This window comes from Ammodytes marinus, assembly GCF_949987685.1.
Source record: "Ammodytes marinus genome assembly, chromosome: 18".
NCBI classification, from domain to species: Eukaryota; Metazoa; Chordata; class Actinopteri; order Uranoscopiformes; family Ammodytidae; genus Ammodytes; species Ammodytes marinus.
In genome coordinates this window covers 5,081,392-5,097,783 of record NC_137222.1, presented here as the reverse complement: position 1 = coordinate 5,097,783, position 16,392 = coordinate 5,081,392, and the positions used below count along the sequence as shown (strand labels likewise).

Sequence of the window (16,392 nt, the reverse complement as noted above, 5' to 3'; positions counted from 1 at the left end):
TAAGTGGTCCCCCAGACCTCCACACAGTAAATTAAATAAGGTAAGATCATTGAGCAGTAAAGAATATGCAATGATTTGTGATCCAATATATGCTTTGCTTTACCCAGGACTGAGATGCTTCGTGACAGTTTAGATTTAACATGATTTATGTGAGGTTTCCAGCATAGCTTGTGGTCTATTGTCACACCCAAGAATTTATTTACATACACTCTTTCAATATTAACACCATCTATCTTGACATTTATATCACTATTTAAATTACAATTTCCAAACAACATGATTTTTGTTTTGCTTAAATTCAATGATAATTTGTTATTGTCATATCATAACAAGCAAAGCAGGAAACCGCCTGTTTTCTGTTTGTTTTGTTAGGAAAAGCTCTCATCTGTATTCACATGTGAGTAGAGGAAAGAGTGTATATTCAATTAAAGGTGGAGGCAGTAATTCAGTAGAACGCTCGTTGTCAAAATCAGTGAATATCTTCTCACAATCCGCTACCTGTCTGTTCTTTGTTTGTGCTAATAAAAAAATTCCAGTGTTAATACACAGCCTAGGCTCTGTAGAGTTCGTAACTAGCAACATGTAAGTCTACAGAGCCTAGGCTGTGTATTAACACTGGATTTATTTTTCAGTGCACACACAGTGAATAGTGGTTTTGACAACAAGCGTTCTCCAGAATCACTGACTCCACCTTTAAAAGGACAAAAACATGTAGATCTCAAAATGACAAACCTCTTGTGTGGAATCGTGTGGCAACACGCGGAGAGGAACCTTCAGTTAAATCCAAACAATGCAAAGAGTCCTCCTCACGACCTGTATAAAGACAGCAGGGGAACAAGAACAATGCAACGATGAGTCCAAATCACAAAACCATACCCCCCTCCAGAGAGCTATACACTTCAGTCATAGTTGGCCCCATAAATACACAAGCATCTTTTTCTAGTTTTTTTTTCAGTAATTTTCCATCTAAACCTGAGACGGACAGAGCAGCCGCACCTGGAGAAAACGTTTAAACTGTTTCATACGACTATAAAATGAAAGGGAGAGAGAGAGACTGCTGATGTCTGCATCGCTCATTTGAAATGATGTGGACGTCCCTATGGTAAGGTTGCATAATGTTTAGAATAACAAAACACATTGTATGCGTGTTACATAATCCAGCCAAGTCACGAATGGTGCTTTACCATTACATACTTTAGTACTGACTGTACACTACTCTTACTCGCCTTCGGTATCGGGTACTTTTCCGGAGGTTGTTTTAAATGATAACAAAATAGTACCCATGATAATACCGCACTGTGTAGCTGGTTGTCTCGTAAAAGTGATGTTAGAGGCTAACGTTAAGCGCATATGTGTTTCTGCAAGGTCTTTATCAGGGATATTATTGTCACATTTTGTTATTGGATGAAGTAAGTTACGTTCTTTCAAGTCCTTTGCCCCTCAGGAGAACATCCAACAGAGTAGGCACCAAAAAATAAGGTACCAGGTACTTTTACATAGTGGACAACAGGCGAGTAGAGTAGAGTAGAACAGAGATAGTACCATGTAATGTAAAAGTGCCATAAGCAAGATCGGTCATTACCCGTAGTACCACCACATCTCATGTAAAAGTACTTAACTAAATGTACTTAGTTACATGCCACCACTGCAAGATATCCACAAGGCAAGAAATCCATTCTTCTTTTAGACCTAAGCAATGAAAACCCAATACAACCACAGACACTCAAACATTCAGGTTACTCTGCCCTCTTCATACTAATGGCAAACATACGTCAGGCTGTAGATAATTAACTAAAAGCCAATTCTCGTCCCTTTTTCTCCAGACATTTTAATGGATGTCCGGAGAAAGCAGCACTCAACCTCGCTTAACGGCCGGGTCAATAGTTTGACTTCAATAGCCACAACAGCACTAACAGGATTGCAGAAGAGTGCACAAATCCCTATACTGTGGTTAAAGTATTGGATTTTCATCAAACAAAGATAAAAATATCTAAAAAGAAAGCTAAGGGTGGAGATTGTGTGCAGATATATCCATGACATGTGGCAGTTAAGGTTACAGTTTCTGAGTGACCAACAATGCACTAAATCTGAAAGCGGACAAACACATCAACAATGGGGTCCAAAGGGCTGAGACCACTAGTGAAGATTCTTGTATTTCGTATTTATCCAAGTGTCTCTTTTGGACTATGTATATATACAGTATATATATCAAAAGTATGGGTATCCATTCCAAAAATGGTAAAATACCCAGATTTGGTAAGCAATGCGTCAATACACCTAAATAATACATTCAGTTTGAGCACACTAGATTATTCCCTACTTATTCTAGTACTGAAAAAAGGATCATATATTTTTTCAGCTAAGCAAGGTCTTCATACCCGACCAAAAATATGTTACACAACGCACAGCAATAACTGTCTGTATGCCTGAAACACCCCAGATCCACATACCGCCCCATACAGCAGCAGGCATTGACCAAAAAAGGCCTCGAAGTCTCTTGAAACACCAACTGTAAACCTACATTTCCACGTAAAGTGATACTCCGATAAGGAAAATATAACAAAATCAAATAAGGTATTACCCATATTGGTTATGAACAGTGGAAAAACAAGCAGAATTGTGCCACAAAAACTTTGGAATAGCCTAAGCTTGAAATAATACACTACTCCCACAGAAAGGCTTCACTGGGATCGCTATAGCTATAAACAGCATACCAACCATACAGCAGGCCTCTAAATCAATGCTCCTTCATTGAATTAAAATGTTCACACTTTGGTATTTCTGGTCCCTATTGGGCTGAGGAGATAAAGAAACGTTTAAAGATTTGGCGCTGACGGCATACTTGCAAAAGATTTATATTGTTGGTAAGTAATTTTCGTATGATGGTTAAATTCATGCAATGTTAGTGTGTGAATCTGTCTTATCTCAACCCGTTTACACACCTGACACAACCCACTTTTTCTCACACTGTAATGTATGGGGAGTGACGTGTACGAAAACAGGAACCTCAATTTTACAGATAAGGTCCGTGAAATATCTACTAAACAGAGATAAGGGCAGAGAAACATGGCTATAACTTGTGAATGACGAATAGTAGAATAACAGAAGAGTATGTTATGCACCAGTACTCACTACTAGTAGTAGATTGAGTTGTGTCCTGAGGAGAACCTCAGCCAGTGTAAATTCTTGTCAGGCATTTCCCATTTTAACAGAAGTGGATACACAAATTGAAGGGATTTTCCCTCTAAGTGTTACAATCCAGCTACCATTCCAGACCCCTTAAAGCCGTGCCAATAAATGCCCCAACATGCCTCAAAACTCGGGAATACCTTTTTTAAGTTAAGGCAGTGTTAGACTGAGCTCTTGAACCCTTTCCACAGCTGGGGGGCAGGCTATTATGTGGGGACCAAAGGGGGGGGGGGGGGTGTATATTGGTATGTTCTCCCAGGCCAGGCCCACCACAAAGGGGTCTTTCTTAGGGGCACTTTACACGGTGAAAACGTGAGTTTTCCCGTTTTTGGTTTAAAAAAAAAAACCCCGTTCAGACACAATTTATCTGACATCTTCACCCGTACACAAAGTTTTCAGAGGAAACGGGCCGAAATCGCTGAAGTAGCAGCCATGCCAAGCCAATAGTCAGCGGTGACACAGCCTAGTAGATAGCTCTTCCGGTACAATTTGATGCATAAAACCTTACTGTAACCGAAAATTAATGCCACTAACGTTCATAAAGCGGTTGGTGTAAGCTTGGGGTTACAAATATTGTAAAAGACAAGCTTTCTGTCCTCTTATTTCACCGCATTGAACTCGGAAAAACAGCAGACTTGCTGATAGTGAAGGGGCTTCGTGAGCGGATATTTTCCTGTTAGGCGTACTTCAAAATAAAAGTCAACTCACGTGTGTCCAGCGAAATGCTATGAATGTTTAGCCAGTGAAATGCTTTTACTGTGAAGCCATAGCCTTAATGCTCCTTTTGTTGAACAGTAGCCTAACTTAACCGCTGCACGCTGATAGTGTTTTTTTAATGTAGAGCCGTGTCCCTGGCATATAGAAGTGACACACGTTTATTTAGCTAGAAAAACAGGCAGAGCACAACTCTTTCCCTATTTGCTTGTAGGAGCGATTGGTGGCACGATAACAAATGCATCAGCAACAGCACAACGTCCATGAGCACAACGAATACAGCTCGGTGATCCGCCATTGTTGTTGTTGTTTTCCAACTGGCGCACGTGGACCTACAAAGACGGCGCATGCCTATTTATATCCAAACGCAATGCGCATGTGTGAGGGTGGAGCCGTGACGTCAGCGTTATCAGGGGAAATGGATTCGGTGTTTACAGGAAACCAAAACCGTTAAGTTTTCCAAAAAATCCTCCCTCGGAGGTGATCTCAAAAATCTGCGGTTCATGCCTGCGTTTGCGTTTGCGTTTGCTGTTTTCCTGTAAATGATATAGTGCAACCGCAGAAATTTTTCTGCGTATGCACCGTTTTGCGTGGCCGTGTAAAGTGCCCCTAAGGGGCACTTTACACGGTGAAAACGTGAGTTTTCCCGTTTTTGGTTTAAAAAAAAAAAACCCGTTCAGACACAATTTATCTGACATCTTCACCCGTACACAAAGTTTTCAGAGGAAACGGGCCGAAATCGCTGAAGTAGCAGCCATGCCAAGCCAATAGTCAGCGGTGACACAGCCTAGTAGATAGCTCTTCCGGTACAATTTGATGCATAAAACCTTACTGTAACCGAAAATTAATGCCACTAACGTTCATAAAGCGGTTGGTGTAAGCTTGGGGTTACAAATATTGTAAAAGACAAGCTTTCTGTCCTCTTATTTCACCGCATTGAACTCGGAAAAACAGCAGACTTGCTGATAGTGAAGGGGCTTCGTGAGCGGATATTTTCCTGTTAGGCGTACTTCAAAATAAAAGTCAACTCACGTGTGTCCAGCGAAATGCTATGAATGTTTAGCCAGTGAAATGCTTTTACTGTGAAGCCGTAGCCTTAATGCTCCTTTTGTTGAACAGTAGCCTAACTTAACCGCTGCACGCTGATAGTGTTTTTTTAATGTAGAGCCGTGTCCCTGGCATATAGAAGTGACACACGTTTATTTAGCTAGAAAAACAGGCAGAGCACAACTCTTTCCCTATTTGCTTGTAGGAGCGATTGGTGGTACGATAACAAATGCATCAGCAACAGCACAACGTCCATGAGCACAACGAATACAGCTCGGTGATCCGCCATTGTTGTTGTTGTTTTCCAACTGGCGCACGTGGACCTACAAAGACGGCGCATGCCTATTTATATCCAAACGCAATGCGCATGTGTGAGGGTGGAGCCGTGACGTCAGCGTTATCAGGGGAAATGGTTTCGTTGTTTACAGGAAACCAAAACCGTTAAGTTTTCCAAAAAATCCTCCCTCGGAGGTGATCTCAAAAATCTGCGGTTCATGCCTGCGTTTGCGTTTGCGTTTGCTGTTTTCCTGTAAATGATATAGTGCAACCGCAGAAATTTTTCTGCGTATGCACCGTTTTGCGTGGCCGTGTAAAGTGCCCCTTATAGTATTTAAGGGCTTTGGGAACAGGGGAGCTGGGTGGAAAGGGAAGTGTGTGGGTTTAAACATTTGGGAACTGCACTTTTTCGCTTTTCTTGCCAAGCGTTATGATGAGAATATGTCGGTACCACTCTCATATTTGTTTGTTGAATATAAAGCGAGAGCCAGCAGGCGGTTAGCTTAGCTTAGCTTAAAGACTTGAAGCAGGGGGGAACAGCTAGCATGGTTCTTTCTAAGGTGTAAAATAATCCTATTATCTCTTTTGTTTAATCCTTACAGTTGTGATTTTACAGGAGGATTAGAAGGAGATTATTTCTTGGCTGGGAGCAGTGACTTCCTGACGTTTTAATACTTTGGGTTTTTGTAAAGATTAAACTAACAAGATATAATATGTTAATAGCTTTAGAGGCAGTTTATTTGTTTTAACATTTGGCCTCCAGCTGTCAGAAAGAGTAGATTAATCATTCAGTTGCTCAAAAGAAGATAAGGTCATTTTTCAATGAAATTTGCCGATTATTTGATAGTTCCGGATTTCTCAAATGTGAAAATGTGTTTTTTCTTTAGGTCTTGATACTCAAGTACATTTTTGGGTGTTTTTGACTGTTGGTCGGACGAAACAAGACATTTAATGACGTCAATTTGTGCTCTGGGATATAGTGTCCGGCATTTTCTACAGTTTCTGAGATCTTTCAAAGACCAAAGACCGAGAAAAGTATTGGTAATGAATACAAATGTAGAATTTAGCAGCATCTAACCCCTCCCTTTCAAAACATGTACAGAATCTATGGTGGCCTTCAAGGACAAGAATCTAGTATCTAAAGATGGCGTAGACCACCGCTGGCTCAAATCTTTCCACGGTACCAAGTAGCTTCATATTTAACAGACAAAATGAAGCGGGTTTTGTTTGTCTAATTTATTTGCAAGAAACTCATTTAAGCTACTCTTCCAAAATATCAAACTGTTCCTTTAAAGTAGGTGTTTCGGTAGCTGCACATGCATGGGGCCAACATAGTCTACTCATAGTATATGCTGATCAAAATCAAAGGTTTACTGACTCCATCAAGGCTGTGACAAATCAAGAAACTGTACAAACACTGTATCCCGCAGAGAAAAATAATGTGATTTAGGCTCATCCTACACGACCATCTACATCTGTTCACCATGCATTCCTTAAATCTTCTCTTCATTCCCTGGGCAGTAATGAGAGGCATGTGAGGTTTAAGCAAAGAGCATCCTCATTAAAAACAACCTACAACCAACCTCCGTCCCTCAGGCTAGCATTCACTACACAGGTGTTAGGACGGGTCCACTCACTCTCTAGCACTAATTATCCCTGTAATAATACGCTGCCTCTACAAAGCGTCCCAACAAGCAAATTGGAGCAATCCCGTGCAAATATTTACTGAGTCCCGAAGGCCTCGCAAACGGACAGATATTAGAACTGATAGGTGCACTTCTTCCACCTGGCTTATCTCTCTCTGTGTGTGTGTGTGTGTGTGTGTGTGTGTGTGTGTGTGTGTGTGTGTGTGTGTGTGTGTGTGTGTGTGTGTGTGTGTGGACAGTAAAAACTGGGATTTACAGTTGTTTAACCATGTGGGAACATCTGTTTCTGCCGTTTACAGAAACACAATACATATTGGAAGAGTAAACTGGCTTATATAAGCCCCCCTATCTGAGGACTGGAAACCAATGAGCATTACAGCTGCTGTCTATTCATACAATACAAAACAGACTGGACCAACAATGACCTCATCAGTGTGCTCAGCAGCCAGAGTGTGTGTGTGTGTGTGTGTGTGTGTGTGTGTGTGTGTGTGTGTGTGTGTGTGTGTGTGTGTGTGTGTGTGTGTGTGTGTGTGACTGGAACATTTTTATAGGACTCAAAAACTATTGCTGCATCAGCATCGCCACAGAAACCGCCCGATGGATTCAGTATCACACATGTTGGGACGACATTTTTCAGCGTCGTTAAATTAAATACAAGTGGCATCTGATGAGGGAACTTTACTTTGTTGTTTACAATGTATGGAATGCAAAAATAAAACACAGACGCAAAAGCATAAACGAAAAAAGCAATTATTGTTCTTGAGAATAACAAGCATTGTCTGCTCCCACTCAGCTGGGCAGCTGTGTTACATTTAACACACATTATTTTAGGAGCCAGCGCTGAGACAGAGAGGGGCCTTTGAAAGCTTTGCCAAGAGGCTCTTCAAAGAGGAGAGGAAAACCCGTCCGGTTGTTCTGGTGCCCGTGTAGCTTCCGCTTTGGGTTTGGGGCTCGAGGTCGGACTGTTTACGGCGCCAGGGAGAGACAAACAATGCTGCTACGATGAGCCTCACAGATTGTCTAAAGGTGCACTATGCACATTTACAGAGCCCACATTTTGTTAACAAAACATTTTTTTCTCTATACTTAGTTCTAAGTACTGAATAATTATATCATAATAAATCAAAACTAAATTACTTTGTGTCACCGAGAACCAAATATAAGACTAGAATATGTTATTAAATCAAACTGTGGGGCCCTGCTGCTGTAAACAACAACAGTGAAACAGGGAACCTTTCAGGTAACTTCAAAAAGTTTTCCAAGGAACCAATTTTTCCGTGAGGAAAGTTTGTTTATTCAGTTGTGAGAATATAACTTAGAAACTGTTCACTTCTCTGACACACCCAAAGTAACATAGTGCACCTTTAAGGAAAAAGTCAATACATATGGTATTTAAAAAAAGATAGTTTAAGTCCAATGCTGTTGTGATCTGAAAGTGTATTCCCCTCCGTTTACTACTGTGAGGTAGTAAGCAGGAGATGCTAACGGTAGCGATGTTCTAGGGACACGTTTGGCGGCCAATTAATGAGCATGATGAACACCAGATGGTACATTTAAAACTCAGTCAGCACTTCATTCAAAGATACAGAGAACCAAAGATTTTACCCTTAACGTGTTGAAAATGTGCACATTGAAAAAGGACACTAGGAAAAATGACACAGCCATTTTGGATGACATCACACATCACCAACGTCAGGCTCTATCTCCCTAATTCCCTTCGACACAAACACACGGCTTAAAAAAAACACTTAACAAGCCATTACAAAAAGGTCTAAAGTAAAAACACAAGGTGTGCTTTACTCCCTGGGGCTCACGCTGATTACACACTCTGCACTAATGCAATGATTGTCCACACTCTATCCAATTTCCTTTTGTGTGGGTGAATATGTGTATGTGTGTGTGTGTGTGTGCGCGTGCGTGCGTGCGTGTGTTGCCCGTTAACCACAGACCGCACACAGAGATGACATCACCTTACAGTGATTAGCCCGTTAGCTCGACGTTCAACACACCAGCTGCATCACTCAGCGAGGTTGGCTATTAATTCTTTATTAAAGCTCAAGTGCTTAAAGCTATAGTGCGTAACTTATATCGCCCCCAAATGAGGAATTTCTGAGCAATTACAACAACACTGTCGGCACATCTACATGAGGTAAGCCGTCAGTGATGGTGCATGGATTATATACCTTCTGCTGTACATTCAGGTTTTCTCTTAGCAGTAGAATCAAAAACTGAAATATTTCTTAGACGCTTCTTGGGATTTTTCTGAGTTTCTGCACTAGTGTCGGGGGCGACAACAGTTTTTAAACGCTGCCATACTGGGAAATATAGAGAGAGTTTTGTGGAGCTGATAGGCTTAATCAACTTTGTGTCAACTCGTTTGACAATGGCTTGAACAAAACCGATATTCACTTATATGAAAAAGTTACGTACTATAGCTTTAAGGAAGAACAAAATACTTTAAACTAACCCTTAAATAGTCTTCTTTGTTCAGATGTGGTGACGCCATCATTGAGGTCTCTCTATAGGTTAAAAGACAGGTGTATTAAGGGGTCTTTAATGTGAATAGTGGTGTAATATCCCTGGTTTGGATATGAGCCAAATCTGAACCAGACACGATGACAGACATAAGCCCCTTTTACACAGCCAGTGAAAGCCGGGAATATGCCGGCCTTTCGGCCCTCCCCCCAGCTGTGTAAATGCGACAGTTGCGGAACGAGGGAAGAAAGGTGCGAGTGATCGTTCCGGGAATTTTACTACCTCGGGGGGTAGTAAGATTCCCGACACGATCAGTTCCGCCTCTCTGTTTAAATGCTCCAGCTTGTTGTTGCGGAACAGGGGGGCGTTTGACGTTCCATAGTCTACGTTCTAAACATGCGACCATGTTAGCAGTTGAAGGACGTGTGTTTAACATTAACCACGGCGGCCTGATGTCCCGTAAAAATCACCAAATAAAAGGAACGGTGTATAATCTAGCTGATCATAAGGTCCGTTGCTCAATCCAAACCCCCGCGCTTCATTTTGCAGAGTGTATGAGTCTATTTCTGCCCAGGAGAAGTTGTACAATGGAAAGCTAGGCTAGGCTAAGTAAGGGATAAAGTATAGCGAACGGGTCACTTGCTAGAAATAAAGACCGACAAGCTGAAGCAGGAGCCCGACGCGCAGCGGAGGGCTCTTGTTCAGCTTGAAGGTCGACCTAGTAACGGGGGAATAGTCTGCTCGCCCCGCTAGACTGTCTGCTTCAGCTGACTGAAGGCTCCGGCTCAGCTGTTAGCCACAGAGCTACTGTTTTGCTAACACATTCCGCCGCCGCTATCTGAGCGTATATCCACACTTTATTTCTGTCTACAGTAACGTGACTTCACACACTGTGTGTATGTGTATGTCTGATTGACAGATCGCTGCCCTCACAAAGAGACTCGCTCACAACCAACCTGTCACACACACACACACACACACACACACACACACACACACACACACACACACACACACACACACACACACACACACACACACACACACACACACACACACACACACACACACACACACACACAGAGGTGAAGCGGTCGGATTGATTTAGTCAGTTTGGTTAACTGTCCCAGTGATGTTGGACTCAGCGCGTAGCGAGATCAACTGGCACATCGTGGGGACAGTAAAATACGGCCCTCTTACTGCAAGCTCCAGCACTTCTGCTCTCAATTCACCGGCCATTGTAGTCCAGGCAAAATAGCGTTTTTCGACAGACAAATTGTAAAAGAATTTTTTTCAGCTCAGATAATTTCTATGAGGTGTCCAGAACAACATACTAAAAGTCCTAAGAAATCCTAGTTGAGGAAATATGTTTAATTCTCATCAATCCGAGATGTGTGCCAATAAGGCGAAACACCAATAAATCCCAATAGGGCTATTTTTTTCCTTTAGTCCTATCAAAATGAAACTTTACACAATGAAAGTATCCATGATAATCAAACATTTTTGTATTACAAGTTTCTTTGAAAATGAATTGTAATATGCAAATGAGCTATACACTAATCGTACATGCCCAAAATAAACCCAAATAGGCTTAATTTTTTCCTTTACTCCTAACACAATAAAACTTTACATAGTAAAAGTATACTAGAAAAGTCACTTTTTTTGTATTACAAGTTTCTTTTTAAATGCATTTGAATATGCACATGAGCTCCACACTTATTGAATATCCAATCATCCTACTGCCAATGGGTGATGGCGTCGCGATGCTGCTTTTAGACTGGCCTCTAACCTGAAAAACTGCCTGGCTTACCTGCCAGGGGTATAACAGGTGCCTCTCATGAATTAGATTAACCCCTCCCAAAGATAGTGTAATGTTTAACTTTTTTCAGTGCCATTCCCTTTCCTATGCCAAATAGACAAGACTGAAATGGCATGGATAGAGGAGATTGTCACACACCTTGGGACCAAGTAACTCCTTTGTCTACTTTATGCACCATACAGTGCTGCTTGAAAGTATGTGAACCCCTTGAGCCTTTATGAATTTTATTTATCAATACCAGTATTTTTATTATGAAATAACAGATTTTTGTTTATCAATTAAACATTTTTCTTTTCCAGAAATCAATTGTTAAAACAGATTTAAAAAAATAATTTGCCAACTTTTGTATGTGAAAAAGTTTGTGAACCCTGAGCTGCATTGGTTAACAATTTAACCAATGCAGTTCAGGGTTATGTTTACCTGCTCAATAGCAGGTAAACATAATCAGGTGGGCCAAATTGAGTGATGAAATGGACCAATGTAATGAGAGATCTTTAGGGAAGAAATTGGGCGGCACTAGATAAAACAGAGATCAAACCAGGTCAGTTTAGGCTCACCAAAGTGAACCCATACAGGTCAGACTTGCCAAAAGGGAAAGACAATCTCAGAGGATCTCATGAAGAGAGATGTGATGTTGCACATTTGTCTGGGGACAGCTATACATTAATTAATTTGGTTCTTGTGCCATAAACAGCTTGTGTGCATTCAGATCAGCATGATGCAACAAGAGTACTATCAAGTCTGTGTCATTACCTACTGACACTGTGTCTTTTGTTCTGGCAGAGGCAATGGCAGTTTGGACAATGAGCACATCTGCATCGTGCTTTGCATGGTTTGTGATACACCATTTTTTATCTTACAAGTTTCTTTGAAAATGAATTTTAATATGCAAATGAGCTATACACTTATCAAATATAGGCTACCCAAAATATATCCGCTTAGGCTTAATTTGAACCTTTACTCCTACCACATTAAAACTTTACACAATGAAAGTCTACATGAAAAGTAAAACATTTGTATTAGAAGTTAACTTATAATGGTCAAGGCTTTCCAGAAGGGGTTGGTCGAACGTCAGAACAGGGGTCACATCATACTGCAGAGCTTGAGTTGCCACAAACCTCAATGTTGAGTATATGCAGGATTCATCACTGGGATCAAGATCAATCAATGGAAGGAATGTTACTGAAGCTCTTCCAGGGTGTTCATCTAGAAGATGCATGATCTGCATCATACCAGACCATGATGGCCTTTGAGAGTGAAGGAGTAGGGATGTCTTCCACAAAACATCCAGCTGTGATGTTTTGTTATCTGCTGGCAACAGAGCCAGTGGCTGATACACAATAGGAGGAATCATAAAGTACTGAATGTGTATGCGACCAACCGCAGCAATATCTGCAGCAGTCACTTGGATCTTTAAAGGAAAAAATGAAGCCTAGGCGGATATATTTTGGGTAGCCTATATTTGATTAGTGTATAGCTAATTTGCATATTAAAATCAATTTTCAAAGATAAAAATGGTGTATCACAAACCATGCAAAGCACGATGCAGATGTGCTCATTGTCCAAATTGCCATTGCCTCTGCCAGAACAAAAGACACAGTCTCAGTAGGTGATGACACAGACTTGTTAGAACTCTAGTTGCATCATGCTGATCTGAATGCACACGAGCTGTTTATGGCACAAGAACCAAAGAAAGCCACAAAAACAAGATGGATATGGTGCATAAAGTAGACAAAGGAGTTACTTGGTCCCAAGGTGTGTGACAATCTCCTCTTTCTCCATGCCATTTCAGGCTGTGATTCTACATCTCGTCTATTTGGCATAGGAAAGGGAATGGCACTAGCCTGGCAATCCAGACCTGCCACTAGGCGCTGGCAAATTAAATGTGCTGCGCCTGTTGGTCTGGGCACTCTCCATTGAAGCTCATTAAATATGTCAAGAAATCCTGAGCTACGTTTCAATTGGTTGTATCTGATATGGGAGGGCCAGAGCCCTATGTATGGTGCTCTGGGGCGGACGTAAACGGATGACGACAGTGCCGTGCATGCGACGTCGAAGCCGTGATAGTAAACATCAAAGATAGCTGCGGATATGTTGTTTGAGTTTGAGACGGCTTTGGCCCTTTACAATTTGGAAGACGGCGCTCAAATCTTTCATTAGCAAGTAAGTGGAATGTTCTGTTTTGCAGACCGACCACGGCAAACGTTTAATTTAACAGTTAATCCCGCTGTTCGCTAAATGAACGGGGCTTAATGTCACATTGTTCATTGCTCTGATTGGTTGTAGTGCTATCAAATTGCGTGCAGTGGCATTTGAAGAGACAAATCTAATTCATGAGAGGCACCCCTGGCAGGTAAGCCAGGCAGTTTTTCAGGTTAGAGGCCAGTCTAAAAGCAGCATCGCCATCACCCATTGGCAGTACGATGATTGGATATTCAATAAGTGTGGAGCTCATGTGCATATTCAAATTCATTTAAAAAGAAACTTGTAATACAAAGAAAGTTACTTTTCAAGTATACTTTTACTATGTAAAGTGTTATTGTGGTAGGAGTAAAGGAAAAAATTAAGCCTATTTGGGTTTACTTTGGGCATGTACGATTAGTGTATAGCTCATTTGCATATTAAAATTCATTTTCAAAGAAACTTGTAATACAATTTTTTTTCATTTTCATGGATACTTTCATTGTGTAAAGTTTCATTTTGATAGGACTAAAGGAAAAAAATAGCCCTATTGGGATTTATTGGTGTTTCGCCTTATTGGCACACATCTCGGATTGATGAGAATTAAACCTATTTCCTCAACTAGGATTTCTTAGGACTTTTAGTATGTTGTTCTGGACACCTCATAGAAATTATCTGAGCTGAAAAAAATTCTTTTACAATTTGTCTGTTTTTTGGCCCAAAAATGGGTTACTTTGCCTGGCCTATTGTTGTTGTTGTAAAGCAGCTGACCGGCGCGGCGCTAAATGTTTACGTCACACCTGACGCTGTTTACAAGCACCTCTTTCATTCCGGAGCGCTGTGTAAAAGGGACTACTGATGCGCCAGCAGGCCGGCGTTGCTTGGTTCTGTGTAAATAACACAGAAGCAAGCAAAGCCGGCATATTGGAGTGATGTTGTTCCGTCAATATGCCGCAATCTCTGTGTAAAAGGGGCTATAATGAGCAGAACTCCCTCCCCCTCCCTCCCTCCTGAACTGTACATGTGCTGCAGCCTCGCTAATGCACTTTCAAATGATGTCGTTATCTGCGTCTAAAACTAGACAAAAGAGGCCTCATCTTTCCTGTCTGGCCTCTGTTAACCTGTGAACCTACTACAGCGATAAAGATAAAGTGTCACGGGCTATTGGCTCCCAGGAATCTAATGGCCGTGCAGTAACGAGGCCATAACAGCTTCTTTAGTGCGCCTAACCATCCTGAGAAAAGGATAAGATCATCACACTAGTGTTTACATGAAGTGAGAAGTGTATGCCCGCCATTAAACTGCCGCGGATTGAGTTATGTTGACACTAAAGCAGACGCACTTAAAATTTTGTTTAGGTGCGGTAGGTTTTCAATCAAGCAAGCTATTTTTTCAGCATTTTTCAGTTTGTACAAAATACAAACAAATTATGTTTTATTTACCTCTTGTGGTGTCTAGCAATGCACATATCCATCCCTGAGATTTCTGCTTTAATATATTAGCGGTGAACAAAATATAGTTTGTCGTGCTTGAAGAATAGAGCTATTTATCAGCAATGGCTCCATTCTATAAATATTGCCACTGTTTATCTGGATATGCCAAAGAGCTCGTTACTCTTAACGGTTTTCTGGGAACCATTTCTTCAAGTAGTTCCAGTGAAAACCCATTGACAGGGAGGTATTTGGCTATTTACACACAAAAAAGTGAAGAACATAGTGTTTTGTTTTTTCTAGCATTATTTGGGTGAATCGACCCCTTTAAGGTCTGCAAGATATATTCTTTCTGCTCTTAGCTTAACGACAGTTTGGCCAACAAAATACCAGGTACCAATCTGATTTTACAGACTGGTATATCAGCCACAATTCTCCTCAATTTTCCTTCAGAAAAGGGACTTTTGTCGCCCCCATGAGGAATTCTGAGTAACTACAACAACACTGTCGGCACATCTGCATGAGGTATGAGGTTTTCTGAGCTCCTGCGCCAGTGTCGGGTGGTGCCACCAGTTTGTAAACGCTGCCATACTGAGAAACACAGAGAGTTTTGTGGAGCTGATAGGCTAAATCAACTTTGTGTCAACTCGTTTGGCAATGGCTTGAATGTAATCAACCTTCATTTATATAAAAAAAAGTTACGCATTAAAGCTATTTAATCCAGTTTAAGGGTGAGGAGTTCAAGGTAGGAAAGAATGTTGCTGATTGTACCTGAGATTGAATCAGACAGGATGCATCTGTTGAGGCTGGGAAAACTAGCCTGGCAAATTCCGGTTAAATTCAATTAAGTTGTTAGTATATCAGCCTGGTATATCAGCGTGGTATAATGGATGTAGCTTTGGGTTGCAATGTTTGATCTTGTTTAACATGATTATACCTTCGAATCAAGCCGGATGACTGTGGTAATAAAAACCCCAAAAAATCTTCTAATTTAACCGTGAAACAATAGGTGAAAATAAATCTTAACCGGCACATTTTTTTCTTCTAAAGCTTGTGTGGTCCCACAGACAGGTGCTGTAACATTATCCCATCTTAAGAGTAGTGGAGTGGTCAACCTCACCTGGAAAGTGCTCATGACTAGCAATCAAGTCACAGCTGCACAGGCCATTAGGCAGACCTCTGCTCAGTGACCAGAGGGAAGATTAGTGGAGGCATTTGGTTTAGTATTTTTACACCGTTTTCCACGACATCTTACACAAAGTTTGACAATTAACCCCAAAAATGCAACTGCTAAACCCCCCTTTATTAAACAGCAACTTTTTTCTAACATTTCTAAAAATCAAAAGACACAAGAGAAAAGGTGTAAAGAATTGAATAAACGTTTTGTTGCACTTAATATTAGTATGACGCATCTCAAAACTTACTAAGAATTTTGATGTGGTAAATCAAAATTTTTAAACTGCTCTATGGGAGAAGGGAATACCCTTAAAAACCGCCTTGAAAAACAGTCACCAACTCGGCCAAACTACTGTGAATACAGTTAGTAACGTGAGGAGGATTAGGTCAAACTTTTGACCTTCCTTATACAGTATTGAGCATGAGTCACCCTATATTA

At 41.0% G+C, this 16,392-nt stretch overlaps 1 protein-coding gene across 1 annotated transcript in view; it reads right to left on the bottom strand.

The window, feature by feature from the left end:
* lhfpl2a (LHFPL tetraspan subfamily member 2a) overlaps positions 1–16,392 on the bottom strand; it is a 48,933-nt gene that overhangs the window by 23,260 nt on the left and 9,281 nt on the right. Inside the window, exon 2 of the mRNA XM_080046909.1 lies at positions 733–813. The gene's annotated coding sequence lies outside the window, so the exon portion shown is untranslated. The remainder of the gene's footprint in view (positions 1–732; positions 814–16,392) is intronic.